The 21,246-nt window shown below is 40.3% G+C and overlaps 1 pseudogene across 1 annotated transcript in view; it reads left to right on the top strand.

Moving 5' to 3' along the window:
• LOC4341057 (achilleol B synthase-like) overlaps nt 1–21,246 on the top strand; it is a 31,698-nt pseudogene that overhangs the window by 682 nt on the left and 9,770 nt on the right. The window contains exons 2-15 of the transcript XR_010742088.1: nt 7,365–7,550; nt 7,915–8,004; nt 8,096–8,285; nt 8,998–9,082; nt 9,217–9,383; nt 11,098–11,286; nt 11,696–11,809; nt 15,289–15,411; nt 15,495–15,614; nt 16,661–16,759; nt 18,448–18,504; nt 19,107–19,153; nt 19,247–19,390; nt 19,477–19,639. The product of XR_010742088.1 is annotated as an achilleol B synthase-like (transcript). The remainder of the gene's footprint in view (nt 1–7,364; nt 7,551–7,914; nt 8,005–8,095; nt 8,286–8,997; nt 9,083–9,216; nt 9,384–11,097; nt 11,287–11,695; nt 11,810–15,288; nt 15,412–15,494; nt 15,615–16,660; nt 16,760–18,447; nt 18,505–19,106; nt 19,154–19,246; nt 19,391–19,476; nt 19,640–21,246) is intronic.

Here is a 21,246-nt window from a genome sequence, read left to right as displayed (position 1 = left end):
CCTATCAAATTGAACACCCTCTCTAAAAAAACAACTTCTGGCTATATTTCTGCACGTAGGCTATGTCTAGATGCATGGAAGTTGATTTTTCTAGGAGGGAGAGTGGAGATCTCATTGAAAGCTGCAATTCTCATATAATGTTATGTTGATCTGAGTTCGTATGGAGAACCCACCCTGCTCGCACAACATGTAGACCCCATGTAGACCTGACTGAGAGAGCAAAAGTTTCAAATAGTAAATAAGCGCCATGTAGGCGTTTGTACGATGATATTTCTAAGAATTAGGTTTGTTGATGACATTTGTTATTAGGATACTAGCTTGTCGATGATTTTTTTTTTTGGATTTTCTCACGTGGCGACACACCACGTGCCAGCAACGCAAGCAAAAAAATCATGTCATGCAATTGCGGTAATCTTTTGGTCATTGTCATGTAAATTCCATAAGCATTTTGTTCATTGTTTATGTAACCTGCCACTACTACAAATGGTCAAAATCGATTATTTAGTGCGGTTAGATCATGTCTGCCATGCGGGTGGTATGCAAAAATAGCAAGTTTTCCATGCGGGTGGCACACCATACATGCGAAAATTCAGTCAAGCCGTCCATACGCGAAAATGGAAAATCACAAAGAAAAAAAATAAAAATTCCAAAAATCAAAAGATTACCCTACACTAACCCTAGCCAGCTAGCACCGTCGTCGCCACCGATGGATTTGCCTCTCCGGTCTCCGCCACCGATGGATCTGCACCTTCCATCGTCGGCGGTGGCGGATTTGCTCGTGTGTAGGCCGGATCCACACTGCCGCCGCCGCCGGAGCCCATGCCTACCGCCACCGTGCCGCTCGCCGCCATCGTGCCCCACGCCCACTACCTCCCGCTCAAGACCGCTGTCGGCCTACCGCTCGAGCTCATTGCCGGATATGCACGGGGGAGGGCCAAGGGGGCCGTCACTGTCGCCGTAGCCAAACCCACACCCGCTGCCACCGCCGTCGCCGTCGAGCACACCAAGCATGGCAACTGCCTCCATTGGTGCCCACCATCGGGAGGGAGGAGATGGGAGAGGAGGAGGCTGGGGGAGAAGGTGGAGGAGGCTGGAGTGAGGAGTACTGGGGGAGAGGAGGAGTGGGCCAGGGTAGAGAGGAGTGGAGAATAAAAAAGGAGTTGGATTAGGAACCGTGGTTTTTCCATGCGGGTCACTTAACGGGCCCGCATGCGAAAATACCCCCATTTTTACATGCGGATATATTAAGAGACCCGTATGCGAAAATTGATTTTTTACGTGCAAACCTATTAAATAGCCTTATGCAAAAATAGGGGTTGATTTTTTAAGAAGCAGATACTTTTAGTTCGCCTGCAATCTATTGAGGTGCTCATCCAAAAAAAATCATTTCTGTTGTAGTAGTGTACGTCAGGGATCACTCTTAATTGTCCTTGCGCAACATATATACTCCCTCCATTCCAAATTGATCTACATATAGTTTTTTTTAGGTTATTCCTACATGATCTACATATTTATGTTCATTCATTAGGTCTATTTGTTATTTGTGCATTGGAGTAAATAGACATTGATGCATGCATCCATGCACATAAGTATTTATAACCCACATGCAATATCTTGATTTGTTATTGGCTAGGAAATAGTGGGAATGTTGCATGCATTGAGTTTGTTGCTAGAGTAAATATAGTATAAGAGAGTTAATAGCTTTTTTTGGTCTTGATGTACCTATGAAATATGTAGATCAATTTGGAATGGAGGGAGTACACTATAAACATGGGACAAGCATCTTGCAATAAACATATGCTCATGACTCTACCGGTTCCCACCACTGAAATACTCCATCCGTTCTATAATATAAGAGCAAGTACAATAATCCTCATGAGCCAGCGATACGGACTCCACGTAGATTCCAGAGGGAGCTGGAGGGATAAAGGGAAGAGAAAGATAGCAGGTTGGCGACTAATTTGCAGCCCGGCTGTACACTACTCCCAATGTTCCGTTGCTTCAATTACAGCATTCAATTGAAGATTAGAAAAATCAAAGCTAGCTATGGGAAGTGTGTAGAGATGTATATACAGTCCATTATTGTCATGATTAGCTTTTGTAATTGGCTGTAGTAGGATGATGTGGTTATTTTGCAGCCAACAGCGAGCTGTACTGTTAGCCTTGCTCTAAGGTACAACTACTTTTTTTAATGTTCCATAATATAAGATATGCATACATGCATACAATTAACTAGGACCTTTTCTCCATTAAATTATTACTTTTTTAAATCCTCCACCCTTAAGATCTCTAGTTCTATTGAATGCATGTATTATATTTATTAGGGTGATCCAAACTAGAAGATGATAATAATTGTTTCTTGGTATTTAGGTTAAGGGTGGTTGTGTCTTATATTGTAACGGAGGGAGTAGCAGCTAATAAGTTTAGTGTGGATCCGGCCGAGTAGACTAAAATTCAACTGCAAACCTTTGCTAAATGGCCAGCATGTTTAATTGCGCTGATCAATAATGAGGGGCCGGTGATAATGCCCAGCATGCGCTTGCTCAGCTGACCTGGAAAACATAACAAATCAATGAGGATTCAATAGTGTTTACATATAGGTGTGTCTTGAACAAACAGGAATTTTGAAGTTCTGGCGTAGTGCTAATTCAATAATTAAGGGATATCAAACAAACTCCTCAGTCCGCACCTCCACTCTTCTGGTACATTAATCCAACGAAGCAAGTTAGTATTGATTTCACCAAGTCAAGCCAAATATCTCCAATGTTGATGACATAACTGCATGAGCATAACCAAATTAGGTACCACAATCTCTTGCTAATAAACGCATGCCGCGGAAGCTAGAGATGAAGAGCAGAAACATCAAAAAAACCAAATAGTATAAACCTAAAAAAATGAAAAACCTTGTAATATAAATTATATAATCATTGCACAACCAGATTAAAATGCTGCCAATTCACAACCATATAATTTACGCCAATTTACCTTGTATGCCCGTCTATATACTCTGTAAAGCAAATATATAAATCAGCCACCGTTTAGGCACTATATTGCTCAAAATTCAATGATATTTTGACAAAAAAAGTTGATTCGTGGAACACACCAAAAGCAAAAGCTACTGAGCTGGTGTTTGGATCAGAGATTAAATTTTAGTACTCCCCACCACATCGGATAATTAGACAATAATTAGAAATACTAAATGTAGACTAATAACAAAACTAATTGTATAAATGTGAGCTAATTCGCAAGACAAATTTTTTAAGCATAATTAATCCATACTTAGCACATGTTTACTGTAGCATCACATAGGCTAATCATAGATTAATTAGGCTCAATAGATTCGTCTCGCGAATTAGTCCAGGGTTATGGAATAGGTTTTGTCATTAGTCTATGTTTAATACTTCTAATTAGTATCTAAACATCCGAGTGTGGCAGGGACTAAAATTTAGTCCTTGAATCCAAACGGGCCTAAATCTACATTTTCCCAAACATTCTACAATCAAATTTGAAGCTTCAAAAACCTTACCAAGGGAAACACTACTAGAAAAAACATTTTTCCCGACGTGGGGTCTTTTTTTCGCAGGCGAACATGACCCTGAGAGCCAAATAACCGCCTACAAAAATATAAATCAGGGTGAAGTTTGCTGCCACTTAAGCGGTGCCTGAGAAAATCTATTTTCATAGGCGAACCTTATGTGGTCCGCCTGCAAAAATCGTACCTACCAAAAAAAAAAGTCTACCCTTATCTTTTCCTCCCACCCCTCCCACCACTCATTTCCTCTCAACTCTCTCTCTCTCTCTCTCAACACTCAAGTCTCCTCTCCTCTCCTCTCCCTCAACACTGCGGCGGCGCGGGGCGGCAGGCGGCGTCTCCCCTCCCTCCCTCCCTCGCAGATCTGGCCGGAGGAGGGAGGGGGGAGGCCGGCGGGGGCGACGGCAGCGATGACGGTAGCTCCCTTCCCCCCTCCCTCCCAGATCTGGCTGGAGGAGGGAGTGGGGAGGTTGGCGGGGGTGGCGTCGACGACCATGGCGCGGGGACGCGACAACGACGACGGTCGGGGCGGCGGCGGCTACCGGCGCGGCTCCCCTCCCCTCCCCTCCCAGATCCAGTCGGGGGAGGGCGGCGGCAGCGCGGAGGAGTGTGCGGCGATTTTTTTTTTGTTCATTGCATTTTCGCAGGCGGGCCATTGCCCCGACTGTGAAAATCGATGATTTTCGCAGTTGTTGTGCTGCAAGCGGTTCTCCCTCTAGCCTAGAAAAATTAGTTTTGGCCACCTGCAAAAATGCTTTTTCTAATAGTGAAATTCAAAGAAGCCGGCGATCCAGCCGCGTGGCTACTCGCTGGCTCGGGAGAAGGGACGGTGCGCGACCACTTAAATCCATCATGAGGGTCCAGCATCATTACTTCAGAGGTGGTGGGTGCACAAGACGGGGGCATCAGAGCAAGTTTAATAGTATAACCCACTACTAGCTCCAATTCATTTATACCTGTTCCGCAGCAATGATTGACTTCACCTCGGGAACGACGGCCGCCTTCTGGATCTGCTGATGGAGGCTATCAGCACCGCCTTTTTTACGTGGCTAATTTGACTCCGGTCAGTTTGACGTGTCACATGAAACAAAATTTAACAATTAAAAATTAAAACAAAATATGTAGACCCAAATATTACTCAAACAATAATACTAAAAATAGTGGGACCCACTTTCTCCACCTCATCCTTGCTCTTCTCTATCTCATTCTCTTCTTGTCCCCTCTTCCCCCTCCTCTTTCCCTATGCCTAGAGTGGCATCCTCGCTCTTCTCTATCTTATTCTCTTCTTGTCCCCTCTTCCCCTCCTCTTTCCCTAGAGTGGCGGAGGAGAGATTGGAGGTGCTAGCCTGAGCGGCGGATATGCGCTAGATGTGGCCGGCTTCGGATGTCCCCTTCCTCTCTCTTGCCCGCGCATGGCTGTGGTGGTGGTCGTCAGTGGTTGATGTCAGCGACCGGCGAGGAGGGGGCTCCAACATCGACGACTGCCGCTTTAAGGAGGAGGCGCGAGAAATGGCGTATGTGCACGCTGTATTGCCCGCCGCCGCTTAGCCCGCTTCCACCAGCGCCCGGCTCGTCGTCTCCTTCGGCGACAGGGCAGGAGAGGAGCGGCATGCGGCATTAGTCGGGAGTGTAGCAGCCGGTCTGAGCGAGCCGAGAAGGATGAGGCGGGGAGGCCGGTGAGCGCGCACAGAAAGGGAGCAGGCAGGGAGGCAGGTGAGCTCCTCCAAATCCAAACCACTGCTGCCGACACCACTTCCGTCGCGCTCATCACCGTCTCCAAGCACGGGAGATGAGCAAGATAGCGGCTCTATGGTCGAGCACAACCTCATTCAGATGTCGACGGTGAATCCGCAGAGGACGAGTGGAAGTGGAGGAGGCCCACGGTTGCGAGGCAGGAGCGGAGGTCCCTAGACCTCCCAGCGGCATTCGAGCTCAGTGATGTCTCGACCGTCACCGCGTCAGTTCTATGCAGAGACTTGGAGAAGAGAGGGGAGAGGAGGAAGGCACTGTTGTATTATTGATATGTGGGCCCATCATCATTTAATTATTTTCTAATGTAACTGACATGTGGCCCATGTATTTTTCAAATCAAACTGCACGTAAGTGTCACGTGGAACGAAGACCTAGTCAAAGGAGCCACATAAGCACCACATCAGCGGAGGGTCTAATCCTCGAATGTTCGCATCTTGTGAACGGTTTAATAGGTTTTGTAGTTTTTCGTTCTAATGACTGTTCTGTTTAAGCTTGTATATAGTATTTTGTTATTTCAGTTAGCGACCAACCAATCGCTTTTCCCTATTATGAAATTGTTCAGATTAGATTTTATTTCTTAAAAAAAATCCGGTGATGCTTAGATTTTTTATTTGTACTGAAATTTATACATGCAAATATAATTCATAATATAAAGTTTATAAAAAAAAGTCTATAATATAAAGTGTATATACATAAAATCTCTATATATAAAGATTATATACATAAAGTCTATATATAGAAAGTTTATACAAATAAAATCTATATATAGAAAGTTTTTATATAGAAAGTATACTTGTAGAGAGGTCCATGAAAATACTACATATAAAAAAGTTTCCATTAAAAAATCTAAAAAATGACTATAAAGAAAAAAAAAGTAATTTAAGAAAAAAAGAATGGGAAAACAGAGAATTCATATATACCTATATACGGGAGAATTAACGTAAAAAAAGGACAACAGGAAGTTCAAAAAGAATCACGTAAAAAGAAAAAACGGGAAACTAGGAACAGAAAAACGACCGCACCTGCCTGTCGCGCATTGCCACGTGTGTTGATCCTAACCTGCCTGACCCGTTCGCGTCTTCGGAGTCTCGCGCACGTTCGCGCAGTAGACTTCCCGCCACATGAGCCAAAATCGGAGACAATTCTGCCAATGGACTGGTTTTGTAATCTGGGGTATGTGGTTTTACGTGTGAACATCGAACTCACTGTAAAGTTAAGGACCTTAAGTGAACTTATTCCAAGTTCCGTAAACAATATGAATTGTTCGTTTTCACAGGCCCTCTCGGCCTCGGCCCAACACATGGATTCACTGGCCCACAGGCTACACAGCCCACCCGACCCGAGCCTATCCCCTGTGCTCTTCCTCCAGCTCCATCCTTCTCTCCTCTCGTCTTCTCTTGCCGCCAGCTTCCTCGACGCGTTGCCCAGCCGACCTGGCCGGCTCGCCGTACCGCCCTGTGCTCCTCCCTCTCTCACGCCGCTGATGGCTCGGCGGGGCCAGCACCGGCGCCCCCACAAGCCGAGCTCCACTGCCGCGTTCCGGCGCCGCACTTCGCTAGGCTCTCTCACCTTCTCGTTTTCACGGGGCACCCAGAGCCTTCAAGTTCTCACTCGCCTCGGCAGTACTCTGTCCAAGCCGACGACGCCGTTTGAGTTCCTCGACTCCTCGTACGTCGATGTTCTGATTTCACCTCTTCCCGGAGCCGAATCGACAACGCGCTAGGAACACCTTTTCCCTGTCGCCGCCGCTCCGATCTGGCCCCTTGCTCAAAGGGGCTCAGATAATTGCAAAAAAAATGTGGAACCATTGAACTGTAATACTCCATATAGGAGTGAGATATGTAGAAAAATGGTCTCCACAATTGCAGCCACACATCTTCGCAGAAGTAGTTGCATCTTCCCTATTCAGATTCTCTTGTGTACCCCCATGGTAATTCTAGCTCTAACTTTTAGATACTGCTACTTTTTTACTTCTGTTGTTTTTTTATTATTATTTTTTCACCAACAAATTTATGGTTTAATTCGAGCTAACTGTAGAATCCACCGTAAAATTCTCACATTGTGTAATCATCTGTTACAGTATGCAAAACAAAATCGCCTTCAGGTGGATGTTCCAGCCAGTAAACTTGTCGATAGTACTCAAGTCACAGAACAGATTATATTGGCATCACTGAGGCGGGCTCTTACTCAACATTCTTCTCTGCAAGCACATGATGGACATTGGCCTGGCGATTTCAGTGGAATTATGTTCATTATGCCTATCTTGGTATATATCCATTTCTATTGCATTATTCATCATTGCTAGGCTTCATTTCCTTCAAATGAATTTCACTGCGTTAGTGGATATTACTAGGATAAATAGTAAGTGACTATGGGCCATTATTTTTTAAGAAGAATGAACTGAGCAGACATGTGACCTAGGAATTATATTTATATCATAACTTCATTGCATGGTACTTGAAGTAGACATGACATTTGTATCAACAGGATATTTATTTGATTTATGCCTGGAAGATTAAATGGTAGCAGCTGTCATAGACTTCAATTTAATTTTTGGTTTCAATTGAATACTTATCATGAAATTAAATTACAAAATTGATCTATATGTGGGGCCGATGAATTTCTTTCAGATATTTGCTCTCTATATCACTGGATCACTTGATGCTGTTCTCTCATCTGAACATCGCCGTGAGATATGTCGCTATATCTACAACCATCAGGCATACCAACAGTAATTCTTTAAATTCAAATTTCATTAGCTTATGGCATTGAAAAAAAATGAATATTCTGTATGGAATATAATCCATGTAGAATGAAGATGGCAGTTGGGGCACACAAGTTTTGGGACCGAGTACCATGTTTGGGTCTTGCTTAAAACTATGTGACCTTACGACTTCTTGGTCAGGAGAGGAGTATTGATGCACTAACCAAAGGGCGTGCTTGGATTATATCCCGTGGGAGTGCAGCTGCAGTACCACAGTGGGGAAAGATATGGTTGTCGGTATGACATTAATACAAAAATGAATAATACTATTATTTTCCATATGATTGCGTGGATAGAGGCGTGTTGGCTAGGTTCGATATATAAGACAAGACAACACCTCATGTGTTGATGTCTGCATTATGTACACTGTCTGCTTATCAAATGTACGCCCAAAAGTAAATGGTGTCATATATTAAAAACCGGAGGGAGTATCAATTTCAACCAGGAAACACCCTTTTGAGCTGAACATTTGGTATGCATCATGTGCTAGCTTGTTAATAAATTACCATTCTGATCAAACTTTGTTAAAACGATTTGAATTGGATGGTCTTTGTAATCAAAACAAGTTTCATTCGAATTATCACGGGATAAATAAAATCATAAATTTCGATTAGTACTATCCATTTCTTTAAATACATTAATATGTTTATTGGAGCTAGGGCACTATTCAGCCCCTGTTTTAGCAATACATGATAAAATAAATCAATATAAAAGATAATTCTCTAAATAAATCTAGTAACGATTGAATTTATAATATAACATTCTAGTAACTTGTTCTTATTTTACCTACCATATTTTAGCTTGCTATTCATTTCACCTTATTTGTCCAGTGAAATCCGTCATTACAAATATTAGTTCCCATTATTTGGTTCGCACTTATCTTCATTATCTGTAGTTTATCAAGTTGTATGATGAAAGGGTTAATGCAAGCTATTCATATATTCTGAAGGTGATTGGTTTGTATGATTGGTCTGGAAATAATGCCATCATTCCTGAATTGTGGCTTGTACCACATTTTCTTCCAATTCACCCAGGTACATTTCGTTTTTCTCAAGGGACATGTTGGTGCTTTTCCATCATTCCTGAACTATGGCTTCTTCAACAGCATATTATATAAGACTGTCGTTGCAATAATTTTTCTTACTGATGTAAACATTCTTTTCCACAGGGCGATTCTGGTGCTTCTGTCGTTTGGTTTATATGCCAATGGCTTATCTTTATGGTAAGAAGTTTGTTGGGGCAATTACACCAACGATATTGGAAATAAGAGAGGAGCTCTACAGTGTACCATATAATGAGATTAACTGGAAAAATGCTCGGAACAATTGTGCCAAGGTTTATTTACATAAGATTTTGCTTCCTCCAAATATCATCACCATTTCCTATAATAAAGCACTTTGAATAACTGGTTGTTCTTAAATAAGTGTCGTACTGAAAACTACATTTTGTTTATTACATGCCTCCTCTGAGAATTGTATTAATAATACTAAATTCATGTGACTCAACCTTATATGGCGTAGTCTGTTTCAGTTTTGTGTAAGCTAGTACATACACATTTTATAATAGAGCTGCTTGAAAGTGCAGGGTTTTGAGTAGTTCGTTCTTGAATGTTGTATAGATTTTATGTTTAGGATTGATTTTCAGTCTTTCATGGATGGTCAAACTTGTGAACTAGTCCTTTTCCGATTACAATTAACAGCATCAACGTCTACTCATCCTAGAAAATTTTATTCCTTTCAAAATGATTGGGGCGTATATTTCGATATTATGGAATGTATAAATATTTAATTCATTAAATAGTTTTAAAAATTATATGGACAAATTAAGTTCCACCTAAACTAGAACCGTTCACATGGCTGCCTGTATGTTAAAACCATTCAAGAACCATTGTATTGTTGAATACAAATGGCTTTGATAGCTGAAGGGTGAAAAGTGAAAGATTTGTCTCTTAATGCAATGATATGCAAGTATTTTTTGTATTCCCCGAAAAAATTGGAAGAAAGGAAGTTCAAGGATGGAATTCGCTCTAGCAAAGAGAAGATGGATTTGTGACATTATTGGAAGCCTCTTTGTACAAGTGTTAGTAGAGTACCTGCAACTATGGGACTTGGTTGATGGATTGATCCTACAACAGGATGTCCCTGACCAACACACTTTGAAGTTTTCGGAGACAGGAAATTACACAAGCAAGTCTGCTTACCACACCTATTTCATTTGGTCGATAAAATTTGCCCCATGAAAGAGAATATGGATGACTTGGGCGCCCATTAAGTGTAAGTTCTTTTTGTGGTTGGTGGTGAATAACCAATGTTGGACATTGGATCGCCTTGAGAAGTTTGGTATGTCACACCTGGACGTTTGCCCTCTCTGTGATCAACAGGAGGAGATAATACAGGCATCCATGTATCTTGTGTCTTCGCTCGTCAAGTATGGTATCTAATTATGAAAAAGAAAGGCATGGCGGTTTGAGCACGTCAACCCTCCTCAAGGCGATTCTCTAGCTAGTGGCCCCAAGTGGTCAGAGTTGTCTCTAAGGAAACTAAGAAAGGGATGGAATCTCTGATTATCTTAGTGGTTGGCAAATTTGGAAATACTGGAATGGCCGCGTCTTCAACAATGCCACACCTAGTACTAATGTCATATTGGATGCCGTGGCAAGGGAGAATTTATTATGGTGTACTGCTAAAGCAAGAGCTCTTCATGAACTCTTGGCCTGATTGATTCTCACTAAGGAGCTTAGCTCCTCTGGGAGTTGTTGCGCATCGCTTCGGCGACTCATTTTTTTCAGAGTGTTCCTTTGTGAAGAACTCTGTTATGCATGCTTTTTCTTCTCTTTAATGAAATGAAACGCATGGCTGTTGTGTTTGGGAGAAAAAAAGGATGGAATTCAGATTAGCAATTAATGTGGTATCTTAGGATGTAAAGTATATTTCTTCTTGTCCTTCCTTTTTGATTCTGTCTAAGAAATTAGCTTTTGTTGTGCTTTCTATGTGTAGAATGAAAAGTAAAGTACATGACCTTTATATGCTGTCTTTGTTTCTGCTTGCAGGAAGACCTTCGTTATCCGCGATCATTTGTACAAAATGTTATTTGGACTGGTCTTAACAAAGTTGTGGAACCAATATTGAGCCTTTGGCCATTTAATACCTTAAGACACGCTGCACTGAATAATCTCTTGAAGCATATTCGTTATGAAGATGAATCTACAAAATATATTGGCATATGTCCAATCAACAAGGTAATGTATGCAATATTTATGGTTTGCTTGCTTTAATTTCAGAGAGGGAGAGTGAATGCCTTCTCATTTAGTGCTATACTCAAGTGGCATGTGAAACTCTAGCCACTTGCTAAATTATTCCATCCATATACATTGTGGGCTTATTATTGCTCCTCCACCCTCCACACGCTCTTTATCTCCTTCCAACACTACCCAGCTTTCCAGCAAGTTAAGTCCATCTTTTTTCTGCTAACGTTACTCTTGTCATATTATCTTTACTGCCCACCAACACATATCAGTTGCTACCAACACACTTCTCATATGTGTGCTATTTATATGCCAACTCCTTTTTGGAAGTAAAATTTTGATATCTTACATCGCACCTACCTGGTTTGTAAGCAGCTCGTTAACAACCTTTAATGTTCTTTAGGCACTCGACATGATTTGTTGTTGGATAGATAATCCAAATTCTGATGCATTCAAGTTGCATCTTCCAAGAATATACGATTATTTATGGCTTGCAGAAGATGGCATGAAGGCACAGGTACTACCGATGTTGCTATTTCTCTGCAAATGTTCTAGTTTTTTCTTATGGTTACTTGGCTAAAAAAAAAATACTTGACTTATACAAACTTTGATAAAAGCCACATGCTTTTTCATAATAAAGGATGAGTGGCCAATAAAGATAACTGCTTAGTTTACTTCAATCACAGCTATGTGGCTCCTGGTGGTGCTTGTGCACATGTACTTGCCTAGACTCTTGACACATTAACATAGCTGTTCCCAAAATACATCCACAACATATCTGAAAGAAATTGGTTCATCACACTGAATTACAGTAGTCTGAGCGCCATATAGGACACTATCCATCATGAGTCCATACTTTTCTACCATAGGCAATTAGCATGGGGAATGCAACGTAGGTCCACCTTTCTTGACATAAACATTGGCAAGTTGACACTATTACAGTAGAATTAGATTGTCAAACTCGGTGTCATGATGTTATATCATAATTATATGTGACATCTGTACTTGACGTTAATGTGCTGTAACAAAATATTTCAGTGCTTTGTATTCTCAACTTCACTTTGTATCTTTAGCATATACTTCCTTCACTTCAAAATGTAACTGATGCAGTTGTTTTCATCTTATTTCAAAGTAAATTTGTATGATTAAAAAGTGTATATGCAATACGATTTGCATAGATCGGACTTTGGTAAAGGCCCATGTCCAAGTACCGTTGAGATAAGCCCCTTATGAAGATTTTAGAAAGGTTGGGGCAACCTGTAAACCTGCAAATTCCAACCAAAAAACATTAATTGCTAAAACAGAGTTTATAGCATTAACAGACGACAATTGTGGCCCGTTTTGAGTTAACATGGTTGTTTTCATACTTATCCATACATCTGGTTATTAATCCGCTGGTATGGCCATTGTCCACAACATTGGTGCCAACATATAAATCTTAATGTTCCAACCACATCATGTTCTAGTGAACCCAGGGGTGTTGTGCATATGTAGGCTCATTCCATGGAAGAGCTTTGTCCTTATTCTCTTGATCTTTTGTCTCTTCAAATCTTGTTTCCAATGTATTTAAGTAGGATAACGTAATTAATTTTTTAGGATGAGTCTAAAATGCACCCCTATTCTAAAACTGGGTATTCAACACCCTTCAACTCCTAAAACCAGTGTTACTGGGACACGCGTGTCCAAAAATTTTTTGGCACGTCGACTCGTGTCTGACGAGGGGAGACACGCATCTGACCCCTCGATGCGTGTACTTTCTTGCTTTGTGGTGGCTTCTTGGGAGCAGCAAAAGGATATAGAGAAGCATCAGAGAGTGAGAGAGCTCAGCTGCAGCCTGTAGCCTGCATCACTACCCTTTAGCCTAGCACACTGTTGGCCAGTGCTACCGGGACACGCGTGTCCAAAAATTTTTTGGTGCGTCAACTCGAGTCCGCGCGTCGACTCGTGTGTGACGTGGGGAGACATGCATCTGACCCCTCTATGCATGTCCAAACTCAAAACTGAAATGCTAGTAGTACTTTCTTGCTTTGTGGTGGCTTCTTGGGAGCAGCAAAAGGAGAGAGAGAAGCATCAGGGCGTTCACAGTGCGTCACCGATTTTTGTTGTTCCTCATATGCCACGTAGACGAAGAACCTCATAAGCTTCATACTCCACAGTGCAAGTACTAGTAGTGGGTCCCACCGGTAGCAAACTTTTCACTTTTCATCTCTCTCCTTTTTCTTCTCACCCAAATGAATACTAGTACTAGTAGTTTCTCTCCACGCCGGGGCTGAGTAGCTTCTCCCCAAGAACTGGTGGCAAACTTTGGACACAAAAACTTCATTTTGGTGGACCCAGAAGCAAATGTGGCGTGTGGCTTTCTCCTTTGCAGACGTGGGAGGGTGAGGCTGAACGCCACGCAAGCCCACTGTGAACGCCCTCAGAGAGTGAGAGAGCTCAGCTGCAGCCTGCACCCCTACCCTTTAGCCTAGCACACTGTTGGCCTTATAGGTAGTACTACTAGTGTACTAAAGTATTAATGTGTGGCTGTGAAAGCTCCTCTACTCACGAGAGTAGTAGTTGGTAAGGATTATCTGTGCATAAAGGATTCTCTACTGGCCTGTTAGGTAGTACTACTAGTGTACTAAAGTATTAATGTGTGGCTGTGAAAGCTCCTCTACTCACGAGAGTAGTAGTTGGTAAGGATTATCTGTGCATAAAGGATCCTCTGCTTGCCTCTGTGGGTGTCTCCAGAGTCTTTATCCCTATTTCTGCATTTTATTTTATTTATTAGTGTAATATATGTGAGTCCCCGAATCCTATTCTTTAAGAGCTTGCCGAGTCGGACTCCCGAGTCCGAGTCGGGCACTGACTCCTGTGTCCGAGTCCCGGTAACACTGCCTAAAACCGTTCAACTTGCCCACTCAGCCGAAAACCGGGGTTGTTTTAGCCTGTGGAGACTACAAGGATATCCATTCAGCAAACTCCATGAAGCTCGCTGCGGAGGTTGCTTCAGTTCCATGGTTGTGGTCACAATGGCGGAGATGGCTTAGGCATTGGAGCACACTCGCGGTGGTCATGGCGTGGGAGGCAGCAAGCTCATGGAGCAGGCGGTGCAGGTAGCTTCAAGATCAAGTTGGAGATGGTGCGAGCGACGATGAGCTATGTGACCTCAACGCCATACGCCTCTCCCAAGTGCTGCTGCCTCCACTGAGCATCGCTGCCCCCTATAGCTTTCTCCTCTTTTCCCATGCGTTGCACCTCCTTGAGTAATAGTGCAACAACGCTGCCTTGTCTAGCACTGGCCCCTGTGAACTTCGCCACCACCTCTTCCAACATCGTTCCCTGCAAACTCTGCCACTATGCTGCCTCCATCGCTGACGTGGGCCAAGTGAAATGTTGAGGTGGACTATAGGTACATGTGGCGACCATTTCTACCAAAACCATGCAAAAAGCGCTTGAGGGGGGGGGGTCATATGTCTGGTATTGATAATTGAGGGGAGTCAAATGCCCAGTTTTAGAGTTTTGGAGTGTGTTCCAAAAACTAAACAAAGTGAAAAAGAGTTGAGGGTCAAATGGACTTATCCTTATTCTATTACGAAATGATTTATGACCTCCTATATCCTTGTGCCCACTAAAAATGTACCTTTTGTTTTAAAATGGAGGGAGTACTAGATTCTATGAGCATTCTTCGAATTTTGGCGGTACTATTGTTTACAGTTTTTGCACATGAGTCTCTGTAACCAAAGAGGCAGTTTTTCACGCAGCTGATTGAATATTTCCTACAGTTTTATTGCAGATGCTGCAATTTTTTATAATAATTTGTTCAATTTATTACTATCCATATGTTTGGAATGTTGTGTTGATTTAACTGTTTGTTCTATGCTCGTCTTTGATGAGAAAGCTTCAATTAAAATGCATGCATATACTGTATAAAATGGCAGGTGTTCAATTTAAGTTATTTCTAAACATTGCTTTATTTTACTAATGGAACTGGATAATATTTCTTCATGACAGGTGTATGATGGTTGTCAAAGCTGGGAAACAGCTTTTATTGTTCAAGCTTATTGTTCAACAGACCTTGTTAATGAGTTTAGTCAAACACTTACAAAAGCACACGAGTTCATAAAAAAGTCACAGGTTAAGTCTACTTTTTATTCTTGTATGATGCAACAGGAATAGTTTTTTCAAAGTAAATTATGACATGAAATTTTTACTTGTAGGTCCTTGAAAACCATCCAGACTATGAAGCTTATTACCGCCATAGATCAAAAGGCTCATGGACACTTTCAACAGCAGATAATGGATGGTGTGTATCTGATTGTACAGCTGAAGCACTTAAGGTGAATGCATACTAGTTGTTAGACTGTCTTACTCCAGAAATTTGAGAAATGTTCTCCTAGTGAAAAATACAAGACATACTAGAATTACAACACTGTGTTTTTTTGGTTAAAAATAGCTGTGCCATGATTTTGTGACTTAATGGGCCCCTAGAAGTGTGGTATAGATCAAAACACCACCTGCTTTTAGATTACTTATTTAGGATGTGTTCGTGAGGAGGGGTGGGGGAACCCTCCTCTCCGGCACGTAAAACAAAACTTGTATTATTGCTTGATTAATTAAGTATTAACTATTTTTTTGAAAAATGGATTAATATGATTTTTTAAAAAAACTTTTATATAGAAAGTTTTTGCATAAATCACACCATTTAGCAGTTTGAAAAGCGTGAGCACGAAAAATGAGAGAGGTGGGTTAGGAAAATTGGGGGAAGAACACAACCTTAATCAAATGGAAAACAGTTAGGTGGCTGTGTTTTGTGTTAATTGGATGACTGGGTGCTCTTAGCTGGCCAGTTACTATGGTGATGACTATGAGGTGTTGTAGTAATAAGAGCAATCATGCATGGATGGTTGGGATAGGTTGGGAAGGCATATAAACCACCGATACAAGGGCTTGCCCCATAGGTGGGGTGGCCTGTGCATTAAGCATATTATAGAAGTAGTGGAATGCATCCTGAATAGTGTAGAGGTCCAGTTCTGCATGCTTGGAGGTGACAAAAAATGGAGCTAGTGTAATCTCAAGTGGATGTGTTTTAACCATCATAGGCAGGTTTAAACAAAGAATAACAGCTGGGTGTTATTGATATTTCTCCGAAACTCTAAAAATAACAATAAATGTGAATTGAAGAAAGAGAAATATAAAATCAAAATGTATATACCTCGCAAAATATTCCTGGTGTTGAATTTCGATGTCTTCTAATTTATATGTTGCATATTATCATATTGTTCCATATTGGTGTAGTTGTACAGATGCATAAGGTCTTCACTTGTCTGTTGCTAAGTATATGTTGCATTTTATTTCTTCTAATGCTTACTTTGATATTCTTTAGGCATTACTTATGCTATCAAAGATCTCTCAAGATCTAGTGGGAGATCCGATAGACGGAGAAAGGTTGTATGATGCAGTGGATGGCATGCTCTCTTTCATGGTATAACTTTTACTTTAATCGTTTGGCATGTTCTTACATGTAGTTTTATGAAATTATTAAGCTTGTTTACATGCCATCTTTGTCATGTTCAATGAATAAGGAAATAATCTGAGCCAAAAATATCTTGGGCTATTGGCGAAGTCTTGTGTTTGCCATTTTATCATATGCTGCATGTGATTGATCATATATGGAGAGTTTAGCTAGGTCAATACTAGCATATAAGCTGACCTACTCTAATAAGTGATAACAACAACTCTAGAACTAACCGTTTTACAGAAGATGAAGACAAAAGTGTAAGTGGGGTGATATGTGTACATGGGTGTACCAGTAGGGAAACAGATGAGCTGATATAGATTTTGAAGCTATGTTTAAGTGGGGCAATTTAGAACAAAAGGGATGGTTTTTCAGGTGATGTTAGAGAATAAACTTTATTGCACGAATGAGTGTGGTTATGGACCTGTGGTCCAAGTGGCATAAACCCTTAATGGAGTAGGTGACGTAATATGCTAGCTCATTAATGGATGCATTTGCTGTCCATGTTATTTAGTATAGTGAGCTTCGGTAATTTGGATGGGCACACAAACCCACATGTTGTAACAATATTACATTCAAGTATGCACCTATTTGGGCCAGACATACCAGTTGTGGGGGCTAATACAGATTTTGGAAGCTGACATGGTACGAAGGTCATTCAGCATATCTGAAAAGTGCAAATGTGTAACTTTGATCCAATGTTTGTGTTTGGGTAGTGCCCGGCCTATAGCAGGCATGAGCCATATTTTTTGGGGCTTAATTTGCTAAAACCTACATTTAGATGGGCTAATACTGCTTGGATCAGACTATGCAAAATTTGCTCATATCTTCCTTTGTGCATTCTGTTGAACATGAGAAAATATATCCTATGCCATCAAATATGTAATGTTATATTCTATACCATCAAGTTTCCTTTAACTTATATTATATGCCATCCCCATCAAGTGCCAATCAAAAAAAGCTTTGTTAACCCATCAGAAAAGACGGTCTTGCGCTAGGTTTGCAGTGTTAATCCACAAATCATGTTTTCCTTCCATAGTGTCATTGAGTTCAACAATGCTATATAGTGTCATTCTTCACACCATGTAAAATGATATTTCTAAATTTTTGCCATGATTTTTCCAATACAAAGTAAGGTCCAGTTAATTCTTTCCTCTAGGCTAAATGCAACATCTTTGCCGCACATTAAACAGGGATGGTATAAAATAGAAATTAAGGAAAAAAAGTGATGCTATGTTGTTTTACTACCCTACAAGCCAGGCAAATTGTAGAACCATAACAAAGTTGGTGGTATCGGGTAGATTTCTCATTCAACAAGACAAAAACTGGCGTGGTTTGTAGGAGCAGCATGGATTTGGCCATTGCTTACTTCCCCATTTTAGTGATATGTTACAGTAACTTGTTAAGTATAGATCAGATTTATTATGGTAAAATATAATCTTAGCTGCAAAAGAGTTTCTCGACTTTCTCAACTTGCAAGTGGCAAACTAGTGTATCATAATCACTCCTGGAAATATTTCTAGTTTTGAATTTTTATGGCTCTGTGGTTTCTTTGTTGATGATTTTCTAAGATTTGTACATTTTCATCTTCTACTAAACTTCAAGTGTATAATATTTCATGTCATTGTTTTGATCCCTATTTTGTTTGTTTGAAGAATGAAGATGGCACCTTTTCTACATATGAGTGCAAGAGAAGTACACCTTGGTTAGAGGTGAGTACAATAAAGTCCTACTTTTTGTTTAAGGTAAAGTGGTAAAGACTTGCATCTATCGTATTCATAATTTCATATCATTGAAGTGTGAATCATGTTAAAATGCTCATATCAGAAAAAATAAGAAGGAAAATCTAGAAGCAAGCCATAAAATGTCAGTTTCCATATTCCAACTGAAATTGTAAAGAAATTTTTGATAGGGTTTTGGGGTACTTTTTATCCATTTAAAATAATTTTTGAGGTCAAATGGGCTTATCACAATATATTAGTACTTCAGGGACCTTCCATGAAAAATGAAGTTATTATCACCAACTACAATTACAGCTTAGCAGTAATAAATGGGTCTAGGTGGTGCAGATGATACACTTCATAGAAAAACATGAACTCTGCAGATGCAAACTGTTCTAATAACTACAACTTCAATTTATGTTGTTTGAAGGATTGACCTTCTACTGATTTTTACATATATACACCTCATGCAAATTATGTCATACTGATTGATAATTGTCCAAATGCTATGCTTCCTCTGTTGATGTTATACTTAAGTGTACACTAATCTATTTTTAGATAAATGTAGAATAACCTAGATTTTGTTTCCATAGGTTCTCAACCCGTCAGAGAGTTTTCTAAACATTGTAGTTGATTATCCGTAATTGTGCATTCTTGTTTGAAGAAAACACCATTGTTCCCACTTCACAATATGTGTGGAGAGCTAATTTAATTGCCTTGAATCAATTGATAGATCCGTTGAATGCACATCATTGGTACTTCAAGCGCTAATTATGTTCAGTGAGCTCAACCCAGTGTACCGCAAAGAAGAGATAGGAAATTGTATTATAAAATCTTCCAAGTTTATTGAGAATAAACAAAGGAAGGATGGATCATGGTTTGTTGTTCTTGTTTGTTGCTGCTTGTTATTATTGTCCCTGATATTTACAATCAATAACTTGATTACTTTTAACTATCTGACAGGTTTTGTACTTGGGGTATATGTTTCACTTATGGGACATTCTTTGCTGTAAAAGGATTAGCTGCTGCTAGAAGAACATACGAAAATAGCTCTTCCATTAGAAAAGCATGCAACTTTATTTTGTCAAAGCAACTTAGTGAGACTTATCTTTCTAGTGAAACTAAGGTAATTCTTACTCTATATTTTCACATAACTAACACAATTTCCTCAAAAGTTGGCCAATTTTTTTTACAATGCATATATCAATATATAGTTTTACATTTTATCCTTACAATTAACGGTATACATCCAACCAACAAAACACTGGTAAGCGGACACTGGTAATTTCATTAGGTTTGGTACTAAATTTGGCTCCACAAAATTATCTAATACCCCAGTCATCAGCATACCTAAGGCTGTGCTAAGGAGGAAGGGTTGAGAACCCCTCCTCCCCGGCACGCAAAACAAAGCTTGTATTATTGCATGATTAATTAAGTATTAACTTTTTTTTTGAAAAATGGATTAATATGATTTTTTGAAACAACTTTTATATAGAAAGTTTTTGCATAAATCACATCGTTTAGTAGTTTGAAAAGCGTGCGCGCGGAAAACGATGTACCAAGGGCAAAATGGTCGCAATCGGTTAGAAATTGACTGGTTGTTTGTGCCCTGGCTAGGGTTATCAGTTAAAGAACACAACCTATATTTTTTTCGATTTTGAGAAAATTCTCCAATAAATTTATTGGATTTTTCTTGAATCCTGTTGATGTCCATGAAATTTAATCCATCCATAATAAATCTCATTGGAATTTAATTTATACCCCCCCCTCTAGTCTTGGTCACTGTTTGGGTGCTAAAACATGTCAATTTTTTTTCTTTTTTTTTGAGAAACGGCCTTGTTTATCCCTAGGTTTAGCCAAATCATACCCCAATTCTAGGTGCCCTAGCCCCCTTCTTAACTGTTAAGGGCAATTTGGAACATGAGAAATTGAGCTACTATCTCTTTGCTCATGCTTTGAGGACCAGTTTGGAACACTAGAAATTGAACAATGTCGGGTGGAATCTTGTAAAATCCATATGTGCTAAATGTGCCTAAAGAATTGGTGAATCAATAGCGACACCAAACATGACCAAACCAAAACGTAATAAATTATACACATTGCCTTGAAATTGATATATTGGTGTCCATCATGCATTCAGACATAGATTTAGATTTGCATGCAAATACACAAGTAACACAACATAGGTACACCATCTCAATACCTCCTATGCTCATCCGTGGTAAACTAAGACTCTGCTAGGTTAAGCAAACTAGATTAAAACAAGGGACTTAGTAGTATGATTGAACAAACAACCAAAACCAACATCACTCTCATCACCTTTTCCCCAATCTGCATCTTCATATTCAATAAACCGGAGGATCATTTTCTGCCACAACACGACTGCCATAGGTTTGTCCTTAGCTCTGCTCATTCTGGGCCCCTAGCTTTGTTTTTCTACTAGCGTTGCCCCACACCGCATGATTTAGAATGCATCACACATCACATCTGTTACTACACATAGGCGGTTACTGCAGTTTTTATGATGTGGATTAACCAAGAGGCATTCAAATGGACCAATATTAGAACAACCAAATATGTGAGTATGTCGAGAACTCCATATATGAAGAGATAAAAACAATATAAACATATTACAGTTTTATTTACATATTGATCTTAGATTTTGTAGTCAAGCTTATAAGGAGACAAAGAGGTAACACATTGCCTTAAACAATAATATGAGGATAAAATATG

The sequence above is a fragment of the Oryza sativa genome, chromosome 6, assembly GCF_034140825.1.
Source record: "Oryza sativa Japonica Group chromosome 6, ASM3414082v1".
Lineage (NCBI taxonomy): Eukaryota > Viridiplantae > Streptophyta > Magnoliopsida > Poales > Poaceae > Oryza > Oryza sativa.
Note: the sequence above shows the minus strand (reverse complement) of the source record. Positions and strands in the feature narration are given on the sequence as shown.